The sequence below is a fragment of the Trichosurus vulpecula genome, chromosome 4, assembly GCF_011100635.1.
Source record: "Trichosurus vulpecula isolate mTriVul1 chromosome 4, mTriVul1.pri, whole genome shotgun sequence".
Classification (NCBI taxonomy): Eukaryota; Metazoa; Chordata; class Mammalia; order Diprotodontia; family Phalangeridae; genus Trichosurus; species Trichosurus vulpecula.
The window spans coordinates 205946751-205962861 of NC_050576.1; the positions used below are offsets into that span (position 1 = coordinate 205946751).

The window sequence follows — 16111 nt, forward strand, 5'->3', positions numbered from 1 at the left end:
GCCATAGAAGCTACATATGCTTTGATAACTGGATATAATTATGATGCTAATGACATATTTCTACAGAATTTCACAATTTTTATCCCAGTTTCCAGAAACAGCATTATCCCATAGCATTTTCAAAGAATGTCTTGTAACTACTAATGCCAAAATTGTGTGAAATTATATTTACTTCACAGACTTGAATAATACTTTTGCTGCCTTGGCCTAGCTTGCTCCAGAACCCCCTTGCCTAGTTTCACTTTGAGCTGCCAGAAGTACCAATCAGCCGTAGAGATAGCAGTGGCGGGGCAGGGAGGGGGAGGGGTTGGATGTGTGCAGGCTCCATTTAGCCTCACTCCTGAGCCTGAGGCTATACCTTCAGGCCTGCTCTCACCCAGCTCCCACTCCACTGGCTCTTTATGGTACTCAGGACCAGGAAGAACTTGAATATGCTGTGACTTCCTAGTCACATCTTCCTCTCCTTGGTTATACTTAGCTTTGGACCATTCAGATGATGAGTTTACAGAGTGGGGCATCTGTTTTGCATATCCCTGGCCTAAGCTGGTCTGGTATACTGCTCATCATGGCACCTTTAAAGAGGAATCTTGCTAAAAGTTCACAAAGCAAAGTTAGAATTTCAGCATCAAGACAAAGTTTGCATAGTCCCATAGTGACATTTTATGCCTAAAGATTGTTCTAAAGATTTTGTTCTAATAATACAATCAAATTAATTAAGTAGTACTAGATAAAAATCTGTGATCTTTCTTCCAATCTCATTTTTCTTTCCTTTTAGTTCTCTCCAATCTAGAAATCAAGGCATTCTAGGTGAGAGGGAGGGAGGGGAGAAAGTAGAGATGTCCGTCAAATACATGAAGGCAGCACCAGAACACATACCTGGTCTCATAAACTGTATAGTGATAGCAGCTCATGGGTCTGGGGACCTCAGAATTGAATGTCTTTGTAAGCTTCCCAAACCAACATTTCCTTTCAAATCTTCTCTCCACCCCTTATCAAAGAATGCTGGCAAAATCTAAGGCATTTCCATATGAGACACTGAACAATTTGAATAAACAAACCTGACATCCCTGCAGTCGGAGCTGGCAGCAATGGTTGAACTCAGTGGAACAGAGGATTCAGTACTGGTTGTCAAAAGAATAGATGGTCCTATAAATCCCACAAAGATGGAAAAAGCTTCTTTTTTAGAATATAAAACATAGTAGCCAGAAAGATAGAAAGAGCAAGAGAAATAAGCAGCTTGTCTGTCAGTTCTCTGTGGTTATATTTTGTGATGAACTTTTATCCCAACTGCATAGCTCCTGATATAGATTTAAATTTCTTCATTTGCATCCAGGACAGTTTAAGAAGAATTTGCTAAAATTTGCATGACTTCCTGGCAAACCTGCTGGGAAATCATTCTGCTAACACCCAAAAAGCTTTCTGTATTACTGCTAGAACAATGTGCCAGGGTCTCCTTGAAGAAGTTCCACTTTTTCTGAAGTACTGATTGAAATTTTACAGTAAAATTTGCTTTCCTTCATGCAGTCTGATTGCTTTTTGTGATTCTCAGCTCTCTGGAACAAAGCTTGTTTTGCGGACTCTTCATCCTGTTCTTTAGCCATATGCTCAAGCTCCTGTACTCTGAGCTATAAGTGGTCAAACTTCTTCACGTTGACATTTAGTCCTGTAGGTAGTTGCCATCTGTGTTGGCAACCAAAAATGGGCTCCTTAACACTTAGTCAACAAGTGGCCTTGACTAGTTTGGCTTTTTCCCCTGAACTGAATGCTGTTTGTATGTTGGACTGGAGTAAGCTTGTCCCTTCACCTTGCTTCCCTTGCTTAAGCTGATGGAAAGAACCTGTGCTTTCCTGGTCAACCCCTTCACCTTGCTTAAGCTGATGGAAGGAACCTGTGCTTTCCCGGTCAACCCCTTCACCTTGCTTAAGCAGATTGAAAGAACCTGTGCTTTCCCCGGTGTACCTTACACCCCCGCAGAAGCCAGATAGTTAAAAACAGCTTCCGTTGGAGCCAGGAGCTGCCACAGCCGAAGTAGGAGCTGCCAGTGGCAGAGCTGACCTACGGGAGGAAGCTGAACAAGGACTTCGGGCCAGTGGGTAATCTTTTTACCACAGAGGGGGAAGCATGATTTTGCTTTACGCAATCATGCTTCCCTGTAGCCTCCTGGTTACTCTTTCAAGGCATACTTATTGGGCCTGGAAGCTTTTGATCAATATATCAAAATGGGGTTGCTGGTTCATGGGCTGGTTACTGTGGAGCCTAAATATATATTTTGATTCTTCTGCCTTCTACTTCGAGAGTTTCTTATATCCGGCAGTTCCGAACCTTTCAGACATGTATATGATCCTCTTTGAGATTATAAACTCTGCTCTCCTAATACACCATCTTAGGGACCAGCTGAAAGGAATTAACTTTAAATGATTTTGTCTACTTATGTACTAAAACACAAACAAATAAAATTACCAATTGTTTTGTGAAAACAAAATATACAGATTAACAGAAAAAAAGCAGTAGACAATTGAAATAATACAGAGGAAAAAATGAATAGATCACAGATAAACTACAGAAAAAATTTTAAAGTATCTGATGTGTGTAAAAGTGAATTTTAACACTAAAATTTCTAATATTCACAAGCATTTTGCAAAATTAGGAAAATAGGGGAAATTACTCAATTCCTTTAAGGGAATAGATGAGGGCTTGATACCAAAACAAGGAAGAAATAAAGCAAATACATACATACCTACACACACACACACACACACACACACACACACACACACACACACATATATATATATATATATTCACACATATATAGTGAATATTGGTGAAAAATATTGAATGGAATGTTATCAAAAATGTTATATTGACACATTAAAGAGATGACTGGTTTGTACTCATACTAAGAACATAGACATAAGAACATTACAAACATATATTAATAAATATAACAATAAATAACATGATTATATAAAAATACTTAAATTCTTCATTTGCATCCAGGACAGTTTAAGAAGAATTTGCTAAAATTTGCATGACTAAAATATAACATAATATACATATACATATACGTAAAATACAACTAAAATACAACATTATTGGTTAAAAGGAAATAAACTGATTTAATGTAATATTCTTAATGGTATATATAAAACCAGAAGAAAACATTTTTATGAAGAAACACTTGGTAGTTTTCTAACAAGATTGAAATAAAGCATGATTGCCTATTTTTCCATAGCTATTGTTGTATGTATTTCTAAAAATGCTAGCTATACAGTTAAACAGGAAAAAGAAATTGAATGAATATACATAAGCAAATGAGGAACACAATAATCATTCCCTTTTTACAGATAAATTTTTTTTTTACTTAGAGAACTCTAGAGATTCAACTAAAAATTAATAAAATAATTTTCACAAAATATCAGGATACATAATAAATCTAAACAAATAATCAGCCTTTCTATATATTATGACAAAAAACTGCAGCAAAAGATAGAAAAAGAAATTCTATGTAAAGGAACTATAAAATGTATAAAATATTTGTATTGACCTGCAAAGACAAATGAAGGAATTATATGAATACAACTAGAAAAACTAGTTAAAAAAGAAAGACACACTTAAATGATCGGCAGAACTAATTGCTAATTGTGGAGAATGACGATATAATACAAAAGACAATACTATCTGAATTAATCTCCATATTCAATGATATATTAATCATACTACCAACTTTACACAACTAGAAAAAATGATACAAAGCCATCTGGAGGAATAAAAGTCAAGAATCGCAAAGGAAATGATGAATAAAATGGAAAGGAGGGAGGCATACAAATATGAGATGTCAACAATCTCTAACCATCAAAATGATTTGTCCCTTGTTAAAAAAGAAAGAGAGAGAGAGAGAGAGAGAGAGAAAGAGAAAGGAGGGAAGGAAGGAAGGAAGAAGTAGATTAGTAGATCAGGGAAACAGATTAAGTACACAGAATCCAGAACTCAATCAAAAATTTTTGATAAAGTCAAGGTCCACAACTTCTGGCACTATTTATCAAAAACTTCTGGGAAAGCTGGATAGCAACCTGGCAGAAATTGGGCTTAGATAAAACAACATCTTGTATCATATGTGATACTAAGATTCAAATGGACACATGACCTAGATATAAAAAAGTCATAAACAAATTTTAAAAGCAGATCAGGAGATATCTTTGGCAAATACATGTAGAAAAGTTATTGACCAATCAAGGGATAAAATGTTTCATAACAGGGGGATTGAAGGATGGGGAAGGGGGGAAGATTACTTTAATTGCACAAAATTGAAAATCTATTGTACTACTAAAATCAATGAAGTTAAAATTAAAAAGGAAATGATTAACTGTGTGGAAAAACTGCTGCAAATCTCTATAATAAAATTATTTTACCCTAGATACATAGGTACTTGATAAAGATAGATTGTGTCACATAAGTTTTAGTGCAGTTTTTTAAGCTTTAAGTTGCACTAACTCATTTGAACACCACACATATGATAACAATAGATAGTTCCCCCCCAAAGATTGGCCAAAAGATATTGACGGCCAACTCTCATAAAAAATAATGAAATCTATAATCACCCATATCAAAAATAATGTGAATTGTTACTATTAACAAGGGAAATGAAAATTAAAACAACTCCGAGGCTCTACTTCATCACAATCAGATTGGCAAAGATGATCTAAAATTAAAAAAAAAAAAGATCACTGTTGGAGGGCCTGTGGGAAATCAGGCACACTAATGCATTAGTGGTAAAATTATGAATTGGTCCGACTATTTTGAAAAGCAATTGTAACTGTTCCCAAGGGTACATACTCTACATCACGTTTTCATCAAGGAGTTCTACAATAAGGCATATACACCATTATGGTAAAGATCAGAGGGAAAAGACCTATAGGTCCAATAGCATTTTTAGTGATCAGCACTTTCTTATTGCAGTAAAAGGAGGAGAATAAATTAATATACTGCTATAGTTGTATCATTTCTTTGGGGAGGTTTAAGGAAATCACTCTCCACACAACCAATACCCATGGAGTGAAGTAAAGGGAAGATCCAAGAAAATCATACATGAAGGGAGGAGTTGGGAAAGAATGCTACACTCACTAAAAAGTGGAGGTGAAATAGAGTAAGTCACCCATTCTCTTCAGCTGAATACCTACAACCTGTATTAATACTTAATTGGCTTATCAGCTCAGAGATTTTAAAATAGCTTTTTATTCCTCTGTCTTCTTTTGCTGGCACTAAGAATCTCTCCTGAGTGTAGTTTCGTTTACTTTTTTTTTTAATTTCCTTTCCTTGAAACTGAAATCATTTAAGAGACTTTGACACTTTAAAGTCATAGAATAATCTTTTGAACAGAAGGTATGCAAAGTTAGCCAATTCCACTATATAACAGACTATCCCTGCTTTGAGGCATCATTTTCAAGGGGACAAAGTACAGGAAAGCCAAGAATGCTCAAAGCCATAATTAACATGGGGAAAGGAGCAGGGGGAGGTAGAGATTAGAAAAAAAATGAAGGGTGGCGGAGCCAAGATGGCGGCTGGTAAGCAGGGACTAGAGTGAGCTCCGTACCCGAGTCCCTCCAAAAACATATAAAAAATGGCTCTGAACCAATTCTAGAGCGGCAGAACCCACAGAACAGCAGAGGGAAGCAGGGCTCCAGCCCAGGACAGCCTGGATGGTCTCTGGGTGGGGTCTCTTCCACACGGAGCTGGTAGCTGGGAACGAAGTGGAGCAGAGCCTAGCCTGAGCGGCATGGACCATCCAGACCAGAAGCCGGGCAGAGGGGGCCCTAGCGCCCTGAATATGTGAGCTGCAGCAGTTACAAGACCCCTCGACCCACAAACACCAAAGACTGCAGAGAAGGTTAGTGGGAAAAGCTGCAGGAGTGGAAGGAGTTCCTGGTTCAGCTTCCAGCCCCGGGGGCAGCGGAGGTGGGGCAGCTATAGCTGTTGTTACTTCCAGCTCCAGGCCCACCTGGTGGGAGGAATTAAGTGGCGGATCAGAGCAGGAGTGCAACAGCCTGCTGAAGATCTAAGCCCAGTCTGGACTGGGGGTTCTTGGGGAAGGAGTAGTGCGGGTCTGACAGAGCTGGCACCTCCCCCCCAAACGTGGAACATAGAACTCGTTCGTCTACAAGCAGTCATACCCCACTGAAAAACTCAAGGGTCAAGTTAGTTGGTTGGGAATATGGCCAGGCAGCGAAAACACACCCAGATTCAGTCTCAGACTTTGCATTCTTTCTTTGGTGACAAAGAAGACCAAATCATACAGCCTAAAGAAGACAACAAAGTCATAGAGCCTACAACAAAAGCCTCCAAGGAAACCATGAACTGGCCCCAGGCCATAGAAGAACTCAAAAAGGATTTGGAAAAGCAAGTTAGAGAAGTAGAGGAAAAATTGGGAAGAGAAATGAGAAGGATGCGAGAAAACCATGAAAAACAAGTCAATGACTTGCTAAAGGAGACCCAAAAAAATACTGAAAAATACACTGAAGAAAACAACACCTTAAAAAACAGACTAACTCAAATGGCAAAAGAGCTCCAAGAAGCCAATGAGGAGAAGAATGCCTTGAAAGGCAGAATTAGCCAAATGGAAAAGGAGGTCCAAAACACCACTGAAGAAAATACTACTTTAAAAATTAGATTGGAGCAAGTGGAAGCTAGTGACTTTATGAGAAATCAGGATATTATCAAACAGAACCAAAGGAATGAAAAAATGGAAGACAATGTGAAATATCTTATTGGAAAAACCACTGACCTGGAAAATAGATCCAGGAGAGATAATTTAAAAATTATTGGACTACCTGAAAGCCATGATAAAAAAAGAGCCTAGATACCATCTTTCAAGAAATTATCAAGGAGAACTGCCCTGATATTCTAGAGCCACAGGGCAAAATAGAAATTGAAAGAATCCATCGATCGCCTCCTCAAATAGATCCCAAAAAGAAATCTCCTAGGAATATTGTTGCCAAATTCCAGAGCTCCCAGATCAAGGAGCAAATACTGCAAGCAGCCAGAAAGAAACAATTTGAGTATTGTGGAAACCCAATCAGAATAAGCCAAGATCTGGCAGCTTCTACATTAAGAGATCGAAGGGCTTGGAATGTGATATTCTGGAGGTCAATGGAGCTAGGATTAAAACCTCGAATCACCTACCCAGCAAAACTGAGTATCATGTTCCAAGGCAAAATATGGATTTTCAATAAAATAGAGGACTTTCAAGCTTTCTCAGTGAAAAGACCAGAACTGAATAGAAAATTTGACTTTCAAACACAAGAATCAAGAGAAGCATGAAAAGGTAATCAAGAAACGGAAATTGCAAGGGACTTACTCAAGTTGAACTGTTTTGTTTACATTCCTACATGGAAAGATGATGTGTATGATTCATGAGACCTCAGTATTAGGGTAGTTGAAGGGAATATGCATATACATATATATATATATATAAGTGAATGTGAATGTATATATATATATATATGTGTGTGTTTATATATATATATAATATGTAAAAGAGAGAGAGCAGACACAGGGTGAGTTGAAGATGAAGGGAAGATATCTAAAAGAAATTAAATGAAATTAAGGGATGAGAGAGCAACATACTGAGAGAGGAAGATAAGGAGAGACAGAATGGGGTGGATTATCTCACATAAAGGTGGCAAGAGGAAGCAGTTCTGTGGGAGGAGGGGAGAGGGCAGGTGAGGGGGGAATGAGTGAACCTTGCTCTCATCAGATTTGGCCTGAGGGGGAATACCATACATACTCAGTTGGGCATCTTACCCCACAGGAAAGAAGAGGGAGGAAGATAAAAAAAAAATAAAAGGGGGGGATGATGGAGGGGAGGGCAGATGGGGGTGGAGGTAATCAAAACAAACACTTTAGAAAGGGGACAGGGTCAAGGGAGAAAATTCAATAAAGCGGGATGGGTTGGGAAGGAGCAAAATGTAGTTAGCCTTTCACAACATGAGTATTGTGGAAGGGTTATACATAATGATACATGTATGGCCTAGGTTGAATTGCTCGACTTCTTAGGGAGGGTGGGTGGGAAGGGAAGAGGGGAGAGAATTTGGAACTCAAAGTTTTAAAATCAGATGTTCAAAAACAAAAAAAGTTTTTGCATGCAACTAAAAAATAAGATACACAGGCAATGGGGCGTAGAAATTTATCTTGCCGTACAAGAAAGGAAGGGAAAAGGGGATGAGAGGGGAGGGGGGTGATAGAGGGGAGGGCTGACTGGGGAACAGGGCAACTAGAATATAAGCCATCTTGGAGTGGGGTGGAGGGTAGAAATGGGGAGAAAATTTGTAATTCAAACTTGTGAAAATCAATGCTGAAAACCAAATATGTTAAATAAATAAATTTAAATTAAAAAAAAAGGTGATTGGAGCTTGTTGATGAGAATGGCTTCTGTTCCCATAAATTTGGAGGAAGCACTGTCTTACATTTTCAGTATTGGAGAATGAACTACTGAAAAGGATGCTATCAGCTATTACATTATCAGCTATACCTTCACGGGTGCAGTTAGGTAGCACAATGGATAGAGTGCTGGGCCTGGAGTCAGAAAGACCCATCTTTGTAAATTCAAATCCAATCTCAGACACTACTAGTTGTGTGACTCTGGCCAAGTAACTTATCCCTATTTGCCTCGGTTCCTCACCTGTTAAATGAGCTGGAGAAGAAAAAACCACACCAGTATTTTTGTCAAGAAAACCCCAAATGGGGTCAGGAAGAGTTGGACACAACTGAAAAATGACTTAACAATAAAAACATACTCTCACAGAGTCACTTTATGATTATTACTACTTTCTCTGTACAGTCAAAACTGTGGAAGTTGGAATTTTGTAGTGGTAAGTATGCAGGTATATTGATGATGCAAAATCAACCAATGGAATAGACAATGTGAAGAATGTTGTCATATGATCACATGGCAAATGAAGAATCTAAACCTGGTTAGGAGCATCCAATATACTGAAGACTGATTCTCTTAAGACAAGTCCCCGACTTGATCATGTAGACAAAAGCAATGGACTATGGGTCATCCATTTTAGCGACACGATCCCCAGGATAACAAAAGGTCGACCACAAGGCCAAAACCTTGAGAGGAGATCCCAGTGCTCCAATAGGTTGAACAGAAATGACAATGATGAGCAAAAATAATAAGTTCTGATATCCAGGGGATTTATACTCTCATAATGATCAATAAAGGGTACATAAATGAAAAAAAAAAAAGAAAAAGAAAAAGACCTTGAACACTCCATCAATGATCTGCCTAAGAAAAAACCCGAGGACCAGCTGGATTCAGAAGTGAATTCTAGCAAACGTTTAAGAAACATTTAATTCCAGTACTATATAAACTATATGAACTATTTGAAAAACATAGGAAAAGAAGGAATCCTATTAAATCCCTTCTATGTTACAAATATGGTGCTGATATTTAAAGCACGAAGATCTAAAACAGAGAATGAAAGTCATTGGCCATTCACTCTCTTATTGTTGCTATGTAAAAACAAGGTAGAGGTAACTTGTTTTGTACCAAGAAAATGCCTGCTAGGTCTGAGTTCAGCAAATGTTGTTTTTTTCTTTTTCTGTATCTACTGATATAATCAAATGATTTTTTTTTTTTGGTTACTGACAATTCTCTCTTTTGCATCTTGGGAGTTTATCGTGTCACCAAGAGGCTTAACGACTTAATACAGGGCATACAAACAAACAAAAAAAAAAAGGAAAAAAAAATGAAGAAAAAGAACTTCCATGTACACAAAAGAAAGAATCCAAAGGAAAGAAAGAAAAGACACATATACAATCCCCCCTTTTCATCTTTTTTGAATTTGTATTCACTGTATCAGGCCTGGTAGTGGAAGATTGATACAGTTGTATGGCTCCAGTTTTCCCAGTGAATTCATCTAGAGATACCCAATGCTGTATGACCATCATGGACCCATTTAAGGGATAGCATATCATTCAGGAAAGTCTCATTTTGACCCATACACAAAAGAATATGATCCTGCAGCAGTTCATTGATTTTATTTCCTATTATCTCTTTTGATTTCTTTTAACAAATTCAAAAGCAAGAGATTAAAATGCAAAAGTAAGGATGACAAAAACTAATCATATTAGAAATATTCTTTGGAAATGTCATGGATCAATGGCTTCTTTTTTCATATTTGATTTGCTACACAAGAGAAATAAAGAAGATACTTCCGCAGATTTAACTGGTATTCAGAAGCTACATTCTTGCATGTGTGTGTTTAGTTATTTTCCAATCATATCTGACTCTCTGTAACCTCATTTTAGGATTTCTTGTCAAAGATATTGGAGTAGTTTGCCATTTTCTTCTTCAAATCATTTTACACATGAGGGAACTGAGGCAAACAAGGTTAAGTTACTTGCCCAGGGTTACATAGCTAGTAAGTATCTAAGACCCAACTCCACAAGAGGACCACATTCCTACTTTTGAATAATCTACCACATCTCAACCCTGAAAATTACTATTGGTAGTATTATTTGTAGGTAGATAGATAAAATAATATATCTACTATGTATAATATAATACAACACATTATAGGACACATACTATCATGAAAAATAGTAGTACATAATAATATACATATGGCATGTACTGTCATTGTGGTTCTATTATTATATCCTATATAATACTACTATTGTGAATGATAATATAAGGGTATATAGAAATATATATATATATATATATATACACATATATATATATACATATATGTGGACATACATATGTATGTATATATTTTTCCTTGACCCTGTAAATCCCTAATTGTAGTATTTGCCTGGTAGAAAGGGAAATATAAAGTGGTGCAAAAACATATACTCATATGAAAGATAGACAAATGCTTAGGGTTCAACATGCAGTTATAATTACAATGATGGACTATTAAAAAAGGTATTTTTAAAAAATGTGCAACAATTTCTAATCTCTTCCAGTAGAATATCAGCTGTCTGAGGGCAGGAACTCTACTTTTTGGTGTTGTTGTTGTCTTTGTATGCAAAATGCCCAGCACAGTACTTTGTACATGATAAATCTGTTGAATGAATGAATAAATGAATGGATGAATGAATGAATGAATGAATGAATCAGTAGTAGAAACTTCTGCCTTCTGTGATATATCAGTATTTATTTTGGGATAAATCTAGTTGCAGAAGTTACACTGAAGGCTTACCTCCCTCCCCTACACAGCAAAACACAAGGAACACAGTTTTAAAATGCCATGAGAGAATCACTGCCAGCAGTGGTGACTCCCAGACCTCTCAGTCCAGAGTGGGGTGGGTCGAAACTGGGTGAGAAAGAGATGCAGTACTGCCCGGGGCCTGTGGCAGTGGCAGCAGTTACTCCTGGGGCTATCAGTCTATAGATTGAATGTTTGAAAGTCATCTATTTAAATTTCCAGGAGACAAGATGCTCTCACCTTCCCTCGACTTTGAAAAACCCAGAGAATGTTGCCCCAAGAAAAATCCTGGAATAGTAGAGCAAGCAGAAAGATGGGGCATGGCAGTCTTTTCACTCTAGCTCAGGAGGCTAGGAGATTAACAGGAAATATCCCTCTTGCTGTAGTTGACAGGGACTAGTGCAGGACAGGAAGTGTCCCAGCAGGCCAGCAGCAAGCCCCCACCTCAGTGGATCAGTGGGAGATCCTGAACCCATGGGTAAAGGAGCAGGTAAGTGCCAACACTAGGCACATAACACCTCTAGTTCAGCATCTGGTAAACTACCAGACCACTACAACATCCAACTGCCAGCACCTGAGGCCCTAGCACAGAAAACCAGTAACCAGGCCCCTAGCCCCCAACACAAGAAGTCTGAGACAATGCCCCCTCAGCTGAAGAAGCAGAGATCAAATTTGAAAGCCAGAAAAAGGCAAACAACATGAGCCAGAAGAATAAAAAAAAAACAACTCAATGACCATAGAGAAATACCTTGGAGACAGGGAAGATCAATACACAAATTCGGGAGAGAAGAACATGGTCAATATATCCACATCTGAAACCTCAAAGGGGAATATGAACTGGTCTCAAGGCCAAAAAGCCTTCTTGGAAGAGCTCAAGAAGGATTTTAAAAGTCAAAGAGAAGTAGAAGAAAAATTTTAAAATGCAATTGACAAAATGGGAAAAAAAGGACACTGAAGAAAACAACTCCTTAAAAAGTACAATTGGCCAAATGGAAAAGGAGGTACAAAAGCTAGCTGAAGAAAACAATTCCTTCAAAATTAGAACTGGGCATCTGGAAGCTAATGCGTATATGAGACATCAAGAATCAGTCAAGCAAAATCAAAAGAATGAAAAATTAGGAGAAAATGTAAACTACCTCATTGGAAAAACAATAGACCTAGAACATTGATCAAGGAAAGAGAGATTAAGAATTATTGGTCTGCCTGAGAACCATGATGAATAAAAGAGCCTGGACAGCATCTTTCAAAAAAATCACCAAGGAAAACTGCCCCAATATCCTATAAGCAGAGGGTAAAATAGTCATAGAAATAACCTACCAATCACCTCCTGAAAGAGATCCCAAACTTAAATTCTGAGGAATATTGTAGCCAAATTCCTGAATTATCAGATTAAGGAGAAAATACTGCAAAGCTCCATGTTGTAATATTATGTATTGAATGTTTTACTGCTCTGATAGATTGGGTAAATGGCTTGTGGGATATGGTTCTCTGGTGTCTGCATAAATGGTTTACTTTTCCTACCTTCTCTGTGGAGCATCTTGTATACTTTGTGATACAGAACCACATAGACTTTTGACAATTATCATCTACACTGTTATTATTGCCTTACTGATATAGCGGATCCAACCATTATGAAGAGGAATTTGGAACTATGCCCAAAGGGCTATAAAAATGTGAATACCCTTTGACTCAGCAATAAACTTCCAGGGCTGTATCCCAAAGAGATCATGAAAATGGGAAAAGGACACACATGTACAAAAATTTTTATAGCAGCTCTCTTTGTGGTGGCCAAAAATTGGAAATTGAGGTGATGCCCATCAACTGGGGAATGGCTGAATTAAGTTGTGGTGTATGAATATAATGGAATACTATTGTGCTATAAGAAATGATGAGCAGGCACACTTTAGAAAAACCTGGAAAGAGTTACATGAACTGATGCTGAGTTAAGTGAGCAGGACTAGGAGAATATTGTACATAGTAACTGCCACATTGTGTGATGACTGATTTTGATAGACTTAACCCTTCTCAGTAATGCAAGTACCTAAAAAAACAAAGGACTTGTGATGGAAAATGCCATCCAACTCCAGAGAAAGAACTATAGAGTCTGAATGCAGAGCGAAGCTGGCTATTTTGTTTTGTTTTGTTTTTTCTTTCTCATGGTTTCTCCCATTCGCTATAATTCTTCTATATAACATGACTAATGTGAAATATGTTTAAAAGGAATACATATGTAGAACCTGTATCAGATTGCAGGCCATCTTGTAGAGGGTGAAGGGAGGGAGGGGGAAAAATTAAAACTTACGGAAGTAAATATTGAAAACTAAAAATAAATACATTAACTTAAAAAAAAGGGGATGTCTTATGTTTCTCAAACAAAAAAAATTGCCATGGGGTACAAATTTCAAACCTTGTTTGCAATATTCAGATGATTTATTCAGGCTCTGGGCTAATTATTTAACTTTTCTGAGCCTCATTTTCCTCACTTATAAAATGTAAGATTTGAACTAGATGATGCCTAAGTTTCCTTTCCAGAAACAATCTCCAATTCACACCTTCTGCATTTTGGCTTTCCTGTTCCTCCTACAAGAACTCAGAATCCTATCGCTGAGACCCATGGATATGAAAATTGAAATTTCACTTTACCTTGTCCAAAACTCAGTCATGCTGCTTACTCTGCTGTTACACATGTATCCTCAATCCAACCACCATTGCCTTCTAATTCTAGGTCTCCCACATGTGTTTTCTTTCTTTATTAGAATATAACTTCTGTCAGGGAAAAGCCTATCTTGCTTTCTGGAATTTCTTGTACTTAATATTGTACCTATCATATAAGTGCTTAATAAATGCTTCATTCATTCATTTTAGGCCTAATATTGTCTGATCTGTATCTTTTTAAAAATCACATGACTTTTATTTATATATTCTTGAGGAAATTAGCAAAGTTGATTTTCTTCCTTGAAGTATGCCTAGAAAATATTATTTGCTGTATCTATAAATCAATGCTATAAAGGATTGGTGGTAGAACAAGATAAAGTAGTGCAACCTACCTCTTCCACACAACTCACGCTTTTCTGAATGGCATTTGGAAAAGATTGCCCTTCTAATGATTTTATGGCTTTTGATAAATACATATGAACCTCAAATGGCTTAAAAATTATATTGGATATACAAATATGTATGCATATGTATATATGTATATATATATGCATATATATATATATACATACACATATACATATACACACATACACACACTTGGGTGTGTATATCCACGTATACGTATATATAATTTAAGGATGCACGAAATGGTCTGGAGAGTTAAATAACAATTATCCTGCCTTCCAGGTATATTCACTTTGTGTTTAGAGGTTTATTTTCTTTTTGAACTCTGTTTATGTCTACAAATTATATTATGTACTTGGCTTGAAAGAAAATAAGTATTTACTTATATTTCCAAGGTATCAAGATGAAACTTAAATTTTTTATAATCAAGACAAAGATTATAGCAGATCCCTTTCAAGCTCAGATTTTTCAGAACTAGGAGGAATATTTAAAATAATTTTTCTAATATTTACTCAACTATAGGGATGGAGGTATGTGTAATTTGTTTAAATTAGTAAATAAAAGCACAGAGAGTGGAAACTAAGGCTTCTATCCATATGTTCTTTCTCTTACATTGCATTGCTTTTTACTTGATTCTGTTAAATGCAGATATATTTGATAAAAGGGATAAAGAGAAAAAGGCAAAGTGTCCTATTTGTACAACATATTTATAGCAGCTCTTTTCTTGTGTTTCCAAAGAATTGGAAATTGAAGGGATATCCATCAATTGGGGAATAGCTGACCAAGTTGTAGTATATGACTATAATGGAATACTATTGTTATCTAAAAATAAATGACAAGCAAGATAATTTCAGAAAAACCTGGAAAGACTTACATGAGCCAATGCAAATTGAAATAAGAAGAATCAGGAAAACATACATAGTAACTGTATGATGATCAACTGTGAATGACAGCTATTTTAAGCAATACAATGATCCAAGACAATTTTCAAAGGACTCCTGATGGAAAATGCTACCTGCCTCCAGAGAAAGAACTGCTGGAATCTGAATGCTGATCAAAGCATATAATTTTCCCTTTATTTTGTGGGGCTTTTTTGTCTGCATTTTCTTTCACAATATGACCAGTGTGGAAATATGTTTTGTATAATAATTGAACTTGCATAACCAAATTGCTTACCATCTTAGGGAGGGAGGAGGAGAAAAGGGTGGGAAGGAGAGAATATGTAGCTCAATTTTTTTAAATGAAAGTTAAAAATTGCTTTCACATGAAATTTGGGGAAAAAATATTATCCAAGAAAAAAAATTTTAAAAGGATGAAAAGAACAGTAAATGACTTCATTTATGGATATCAATTCTTTGATTCCAAGTAATTTCTTAAACTTTAAATTCAAAGATTTCCACTATAAAGTCACTAAAATGTAGTTGAAATTAAGGTGGATCAGCTTGACCTTTTTCTAAAGAGTTGCAGAAGAGCTAAAAACAACCCAAAACTCATTTACACCAAATGACACAAGAGAGGGAATGAAGTAAAATTTTATATGATTAAATCATGTGAAATTATAACTTGTGTAAATTATAGTCAAACAGATGATCAAGAGTATCTTTTTTGATTAAGAAAATAGTTATCAGATGCTCTACATAATTTTCATGTATTCTGTATTGTATGTTTGAAAGGTGTAATTTAGGCAACATTCTGTATACAATATTCAAATTCTGAGTGCCCAAATCACAGACTTTTTTTAAATTGTTCTCTCCCCTCCTCTTGACTAACAGAAACAAACAAAATACATATAATCATATGCTAATGGCGATCCAAAGGATTTTTATCCT

General features: G+C 36.6%; 1 pseudogene; it reads right to left on the bottom strand.

The window, feature by feature from the left end:
• Positions 1-1146: 1146 nt before the first annotated feature.
• Positions 1147-16111, bottom strand: part of LOC118847004 — a 31726-nt pseudogene continuing 16761 nt past the window's right edge.